The sequence below is a fragment of the Phyllobates terribilis genome, unplaced genomic scaffold (genome assembly GCF_046119375.1).
Source record: "Phyllobates terribilis strain yellow unplaced genomic scaffold, ASM4611937v1 Scaffold_11__3_contigs__length_659146591, whole genome shotgun sequence".
NCBI lineage: Eukaryota > Metazoa > Chordata > Amphibia > Anura > Dendrobatidae > Phyllobates > Phyllobates terribilis.
In genome coordinates, this window is record NW_027362771.1 from 334,135,871 (window position 1) to 334,144,263 (window position 8,393).

Here is an 8,393-nt window from a genome sequence, read left to right on the forward strand (position 1 = left end):
GTAACAGGCAGGTGCTCCAGGTAGGCTGGCTGGTGGGCACGACAGGTAACAGGCAGGTGCTCTAGGTAGGCAGGTTGGCGGGCACGGCAGGTTACAGGCAGGTGCTTCAGGTAGGCAGACTGGCGGGCACGGCAGGTTACAGGCAGGTGCTCCAGGTAAGCAGGCTGGCGGGCACAACTGTAGACAGATTGGAGGACAGAACTGTTAGACAGGCTGGCGGGCTGGACTGACAGACAGACTCAGACTGGCAGGCAGGAGTAACAGGCAGCGGGACCTGAGGGCAGGAGCAAGTGTTATCACACAGAACAATAACCTTGCACAGGCACCTCCATTTTGGAGGAGGTGCCTTATATAGGGGAAGTCCTCCGTCCACTGGCCGGGAACTCTATAGGACGGCGCGCGCGGCCCCTTTAAAAGGGAGGGAGTGCACGCGTGCCCTAAGCACAGTGCCTGGGAAGCTGCGCACAGTGCGTGCTGCAGCAGCAGGGCAGCAGGAAGACGCCGGACCTGGGCCGCGGCGGTGAGGGGAACGGCGTCTCTGCCCGGCAGGACGCAGAGACGCCGATGCTACAGTCTCCCTTTGAGGAGGGGCAGTCTCTTGTGTCTGATGAGTACTAGTAGTGACCACCCTGCATCATCTTCAGTTTTTGGAGGTGTCCTCTGTCAGTCCCCATATACTCTGTTACTCTAATCCCTCTCCCCTCTCCATGTCGACAGATGTGGGAAAAGTGGAATGTTGTCTTTCACTAGACATTATAGAAACAGGCTAATTTCTTTTTCCTCCAGCAAAATGACGCCGCAAGCGGCGCTTGCGCAGTAGCATATATCGGCAAGCATTAGATGTTACTGCGTACGTGCAGGAGCTAATTTGCTGGAGGAAAAAGAAATTTGCCTGCAAAAATATGGAACTGCCAGACGCGCTTGCGTAGTAGCATCTCTCGGCAACCGAGAGATGCTACTGCGCATGAGCAGGCGGCGGGGCCATTTTGCTGCATGTAAATTTCAGGTTTGGAACACAATTACACATGCAGCATTTAAAATAGTAGGCAGGTCACTGAAGGCACAGTGACTTGTCAGAAGGCAGACATAGGAATACATAAGCAGAGCACCAGCTACAGCCCCTCCCCAAAGGCCGCCCCGAATCACGAGCATATCATTATGTCAGAAATGGAAATAAAAATTATAAAAGAACCACAGCACGGATTTCATCAACAACGATATCATATTAATCAGTGTAATGGCGCCCACCTGACAGTGTATGTGGTTTATTGTGCATAATCCTGCTGACAGGTGCGCTTTAAGTCCATCCAGTCCATTGTCAAAACATTCACACAGCACTATATTGTCTATACTGGTTTCTCTACAACTCCCCCTCTAAGCACTTGCTCAGCTACATTCTTTCACTGCTCAGCCTAAACTTTAGACCATTGTTTTCTAACCAACCACACTGCTCTTTCATTAATAGCTATTGCTTAAAGAGAACCTGTCAGCAGGATTTTGCCACTTAAACTGCAGGCAGGCAGTGTCATATTTGCGCTTTGATACTGATTAAAATGATATCTATATTGAAGGAATGCGTTTTGTAGTTTTTCTTTAATCTGTGTTTGAAGTTTTCATTTAATGATATCTTCATGCATCAGGGTGGACCTGTGGGTGGGGTCTTATCTTGGTACTCTGGCCCCTTATTCATCTTTGTGGATGACAGATCACTGATCGTCAGTGACCTGCCAGCTATTTTAAATATCACTCTTATCATTCACACAGGAGGATAAATAAGGGACCAGAGCACTAAGATAAGACCCCGCCCATGGGCTTGCCCTGATGCACGAAGATATCATTAAATGAAAACATAAACGCAGATTAAACAAAAACTACCAAGCAGAGTCCTTCAACGCAGGTATCATTTTTATCAGTATCAAAGTGCAAATATGACCATGTCTGTAGTTTAGTTGGCAAAATCCTACCGACAGCTTCTCTTTAAACACATACAAAACCCCTCTGAGGGAATTCCAGCCTTTTCAACATCCTTTTACAATCTGTTATGGTATCCTTGCCTTCACATTTTCTGACCACTCTCTTTGCTGTCTTTCCCTTTATTTACTGTCTCTATTTACTAAGTCAAGTCTACATACTTGCCTCCCAAACCTCGCAGATCTGGCTTTGGACACTTAACACCCTGGAAGCTTGTTTTACAGTGGCCAGCACCACTTTCCTCGCTCATAGGTCTGGGACAGGAGCTGCTTTACACCCTATGTTAGGGATGACACCGGGGAGATCACACAATATCCCACCATTGCTGTCACTTTGTCAAGAATTCACAGGATTGAGCAGGGATTCGCGAGCACACGATCCTGACTACTCACTACGTAGCTATCAGCAAGCGAGCAGAAAGCGTTTGGCGTCACATCTTCGGATTCCAACACATGGAATATGTGTATATGCCCCCGTTCGGTTACTGCCAGCTTCCCGATAGCCCAATTATTATTATTCGCTGCCAGTTCGAAATATAATACAGGCCTGGTCGGACGCCTGCTTTCTGGTAGCGTATATGGCTTCGGGGGAGGGAACGATTACAGAGCAAAAGAAACAAGACTATTCTATTTTATATTTACTCCAAAAGGGGGGCAGTGTTATGAAAAATATACAAGGATTTTACAAAGGGGACATTTACAGTACAGAATAGACAGTTACACAAAATAAACAGGATTAAAGAAGAAACTTACTATAAAGTTCGCAGAGATGACTCAGTATAGCTGGAGGGGAGCTCTCCTATGACCGTTCAGCGAACGTGACCCCTTGCTTATGATACATATACTCCCGGCAATGAGTACTGATCAATCCTCAGTGGGGTCTTTTATACCGAAGGGGGAGGCCGGTCCACACACCCCCTGTGCTGACATCATGTGGGCTGGGCTCCAGCCTTCACATTTTTATTAAAATCGCTAACTTCTGGGATAACATCGCTCGTGGATCGCAGAAGCTTGCAAATGATGCCATAATTTCCATTATGAATTTGCCTTTCTTTAGAGACCACAAGCGACATAGTTGCAGTCTGTTATTTTGGTAATGTTGCCCCACAGCTCTTCGGAGGGGTTTACAGCTGCGGGAAAATAAGCATATTGTTCCTTAGCTGACCCTGTCATTAAAAATATGGGCCCCATTATGTTCGGATGTATGGAACTTTAGTTATTCAATATTACGTGTCGGCTCTGGCCCGTCTGGAGACATCTGTTAAATTCCTTTTGAAGCTCTGGGAATTCAACCTTCTCAGCTAGCTGTAAATTTATCACAAGCCTGTGTTAATTGGGTTTGGTAGCAACTTTTGGGCTAGCATTTGCTTACAAGGCATTTCCCATGTGTGTGTTAATTTGCGTACAGACAGATGGTAGATTGTCAGCTCTTCTCTCCTGACAAATACTTTAGGGGAGGGGGGAGAAGAAGAGGGGTCTGGGAGGGAGAAATTCTTAATATTTTTCTGACATCTCCCCCTCTTTGTGGTGGCGTAGGGGCCGATTTACTTGCTGACCACTCTGACCGACTGGGGATTAAGCTTTCCGATCACCCTGACCGGTTCGGGATACATTTTCCCCACACCTCTGAAAGTCATATGGGTACCTTCCTCCTATAATCCTGACAGACAGGGGGACACACCGTTCTTTTACCTTGCCTGGTTGTGGGTTGTGTGGCCTACCCTTCCATCCCTAATTGTTAACTGGGGAGCCGTGCTCACTATGGGGCAGCTACGACCGGCCATGTCACAGTCCGACGTGACACTGGTCAGCCATTTTCCCTTTGATCCCCGTGTTTCTCCCCTGGAGCCGTGCTAGTCATGGGGCAGCTACCACTGACCATGTCACCATCTGGCGTAACCCTGGTCACCTGCACGGGAAAACCTGCTTCCTGGTGTCCGTGCCTGCTCCCATTGCCCGTAGCACTTATACTGGCTCGCTTTAGGGGATCCTCAGCAGCATCACCCCGCAATGTGAGGTGGCTGAGTTCCCCTTTAACACAACACACATTTTTATTATGCATGACATTGACAGTATTGACAGTGGCATTACATGACATATCAAATCTGGGAGGGTTGTCAGGAATGTATCCGGCAACCAATCGTCCCAGATCAGTTCCCAATAGCACATTATAGGAGAGATTCTCTGATACCCCCACTTCCCTTAACCCTTTCCCCGCATCCCAGTCCAGGAAAACTCAGGCCATTGGTATGGGACGGCGAACACCCCCAAACCCGGTGACAGTCAGGGTCTTCCTAGGAATGAGTTTCTCTGGTAACATGAACTCAGGGCAGATGAGGGTACGTTCTGTGTGGGTGTCCTTAAAGCCAACAGTAACAATGTTGCCCACAGTGACCGGTTGTAAGTTCTCCCGGGCCCTTCCAATTGCCCCACCCACAAAAAGAATGACTGCAGTAGGCCCTGGGGCCCCAGGTGTGGTGTCCATCTTCTGCCTCTCTGGGCAGACAAAACTGATGTGACCCGTTTGGTCACAAATATAACACTTACGGGAGTCAAATGCAGGCCGTGTGCTGGGAGATGAGGCAGAACCCGCTGGGGGCCGGCTGGCTGGAACACTGGGGGTGGTTACAGTACAGAATAGACAGTTACACAAAATAAACAGGATTAAAGAAGAAAATTACTATAAAGTTCGCAGTGACGACTCAGTATAGCTGGAGGGGAGCTCTCCTATGACCGTACAGTGAATGCGACCCCTTGCTTATGATACATATACTCCCGGCAATGAGTACTGATCCATCCTCAGTGGAGTCTTTTATGCCGAAGGGGGAGGTCAGCCCACACACCCCCTGTGTTGACATCATGTGGGCTGGGCTCCAGCCTTCACATTTTTATTAAAATCGCTAACTTCTGGGATAACTTATCGCTCATTGATTGCAAAAGCTTGCAAACGACGCCATAATTTCCATTACAAATTTGCCTTTCTTTAGAGACCACACACGACATAGTTGCGGTCTGTTATTTTGGTCCCGTTGTGCCACAGCTACCCGGAGGGGCTTACAGCTACGTGAAAATAAGCATATTGTTCCTTAGCTGACCCTGTCACTAAAAATATGGGCCCATTATTATCGGACATATGGAACTTTACTTATTCCATATTTTGAGTTGGCTCCGGCCGGTCTGGAGACCTCTGTTAAATTCCTTTTGAAGCTCTGGGAATACAACCTTCTCAGCTAGCTGTAAATTTATCACAAGCCTATGTTAATTGGGTTTGGTAGCACCTTTTGAGCTAGCATTTGCTTACAAGGCATTCCTCATGTGTGTGTTAATTTGCATATAGACAGATAGTAGATTGTCAGCTATTCTCTCCTGACAAATACTACAGGGGAGGGGGGAGAAGACGAGGGGTCTGGGAGGGAAAAATTCTTAATATTTTTCTGACACCCTACATAACACAAACTCTGATAAACAGACCACAGGACACCCATCTTGTTGAGTAGAACCTTTCAACAGCCAAACAAGACACAGCAAAACCAGAAATCCTCCAAGTACGAGTGCCACTATATTTCATACTTAGACACTAATTCCATCACATACACACAGCTAAAAAGGCATAGTTGGGTTCCATGATTTATATCTGTTGGGAGTGTTCTAGAATTAAACCATTTTGGGAGAAAGTATTCGATAATTACCAACGTATCAAAGGTAACAGAGTAACAAGTTTCCTCCAAATAGCTCTCCTGTCAATTCTCCCTTCTTCAGTAGGTGCTCAAAAGAAAGACCTACTTTGATTTTGCTTAACAGCGGCATGGACGGTAATCCCCCGGTTTCGGAAACTTAAAAACCCACCTAGCATATTGGATTGATACAATGAAATGGTGAATTTATTTAGAATGGAAGAACTTTCTGCAGAATGTAATGGAGTCAACGATAAATTCAGAATGCTTTGGAGCGGATGGATTCTGTTTCAGGATTCCCACGATTTTCATACCCTGTTTTAATAGTTTCAACAGATTTATGTGATTGTGCTCGTAATCAGCTACATGGGCATAAGGACCCCCCCTTCCCCATCCCTATGTCTTTTCTCTCTCTTTTTTCTCTTTATATGATTTCTTCAGACATAATATAGAAGTTACCTCAACATAAGAACTTCTTATTGGTGATTATTACATAAACAGTATGATGTTCAAGGTATTACAATGTGAATTGATATTGAAAGAGGTGATCTCATTGGAACTGTGGACATTTTCTATATTGTTTTGTTTTCTTCGAATCCAATATATTTTTTGATTTTCAAAATGTATAATAATCAATAATTAATGTTTGGTTAATTTTGGGGGCGTGGCCTGGCCAGACATGTGAGTGGAAGTGTGCTAACAGAGCTCCTGGGATAACTAGCCTGCCGGAGGATCCACTGGGCCCCTAACTTCATAAAAAGCGGTATTACCCCTTCACAAGTTCTAGCACTTACCGGTGTGCACAGGAGCAGCGATCATGGCCGGAGGAGCAGCAGAAAGACGACGGGGAGCAGCAGCAGGAGGGAATGGAAGCATCCTAGATGGCGCTGGCTCCTCTGCAGCAGGTACCCGAACAGGGAAGTCAGTGTCTGCAGGCACAGCACTGAGGCTGGCTGGATTTCTTAGAGCTCCAAGCACAGGAGCCTGCACTGTCAATGAGGCACACACACAAATCATTGAGGTGTCTAATCCTTTCTCTGGGCTCTCAGAGGAATTCAATAACACTGCTCTGCAAATTCCTGTGCCCTTCAGCCTCAGACAGAAATCACAGCTTCCCACCATAATACCGCTCAGCATAATGAGCCCACGATAAAAGATGTGTTTATGGCTGTAACACAGTATGGAGCTGCTTTAGCCTCACTTATTTAGTCAGATGGGAGAGATTAAAGAGGAACTTTCTTTTATGAGGCACGGGCTACAAAAGGTTAATGAACACACTACAGCAGCAGAGGACAGAATCAGTGATATGGAGGACAAACAGCTATAGATAATAAGAAATTGCCAGAGACATGACAAACAAATAATGGACCTATTAGCTAAAACAGATGATTTGGAGAACAGACTCAGGAGAAATAATATAAGAGTGATTGGTGTCCCTGCAAAAACTGAAAGCAATAATCCAAATGAGTACTTTGAGACATGGTTACGTTCTTTGTTTGGGACTGATTGCCTGTCTGCCCTCTTTGCTGTGTAAAGGGCGCGCAGGGTACCAACCTGGCCATTGCCACTAGGGGCCCCTCCATGTCCAGTATTAATAAAGCAGCTGCACTACAAAGACAGAGATGCTATCCTTAATGCTGCCCGTGATAAAGGGGACATTTCTATTAACGGCCAAAGATTTTCCTTTTTTCCTGATTACTCCCTTGAAGTTTCAAAACGTAGGCCGCAGTTTCTTGATGTAAAACAAAGGCTGCGTAGTCTACAAACCTCATACTATATGATTTACCCTGCGAAACTTAGAGTGGCGGCTCTGGGAGAGACTTTCTTTTTTGAAAATCTGAAAGACGCACTCCGTTGGATTGATCTGAATGAGCAAAGGATCTGTCAAAATCAGTAACTTTGAACCTGGATAATTAAAGATATATACCATCTGTAACATCCCTGGCGGCGTGCTGACATGGCTTACCACCTCCCACCATGCAAGACCGCCATCTTACCTATCAGTCCTGGCTGCACACTTTGCTCCAGTACCTGCTGTGTGCATGTCTCTTGTCTGATTGCTTAGGACAGCGGCGCGGTTACTGCCTGATTCTTATAGTTACAGTGTGCGCAGTCCTAATGCCTCCCCAGCCTATTGCTGTGAGTCACTGGATACTTAAACCCCCTCCACCCAGTAGGAGGTGCCTGAGCAACACTTTCTTTCAGTGTGTTCTGTGCAACTGAGTTGCCAGGTCCTGTCCTGTATCTTGTCTGTTTCCGCCACCCTGGGGGCTTTATACCCAGGCCCGTTACCTGTATCTGTGACTTCTAGTCTGTTTCCGCCACCCAGGGGGCTGAGTTCCCAGGCTCGTTTCTGTATCTTGTTCCTGGCTCAGTTCCTGTCTGAACAGTGTCCTAGCCCGTTACTTGTTTGTCTCTATGTTCGTATCTTCCCTTTTCCTGCAGAGTCTGAACCTGCACATAACTCCAACTCATTGTCTCTGTACTTCTGTTTGTGAGTTTAGTGTCCACTCGCTACATCATTGTAAGTACTTTGTGTGTATCTGCTCTGCTTGTCTACCGCACCTGTGGTTGTGCTCTGCCCTGCCTGTCTACCGCACCTGCGGGTTTTGCTCTGCTCTGCTTGTCTACCGCACCTGCGGGTTTTGCTCTGCTTTGCTTGTCCACCGCACCTGCGGGTTTTGCTCTGATCTGCTTGTCTACCGCACCTGCGGGTTTTGCTCTGCTCTGCTTGTCCACCGCACTTGCG

General features: G+C 46.7%; 1 protein-coding gene across 1 annotated transcript in view; it reads right to left on the minus strand.

Moving 5' to 3' along the window:
• LOC141165137 (C2 calcium-dependent domain-containing protein 4C-like) overlaps positions 1–6,791 on the minus strand; it is a 30,758-nt gene extending 23,967 nt beyond the window's left edge. The window contains exon 1 of the mRNA XM_073650780.1: positions 6,439–6,791. The gene's annotated coding sequence lies outside the window, so the exon portion shown is untranslated. The remainder of the gene's footprint in view (positions 1–6,438) is intronic.
• Positions 6,792–8,393: the final 1,602 nt, after the last annotated feature.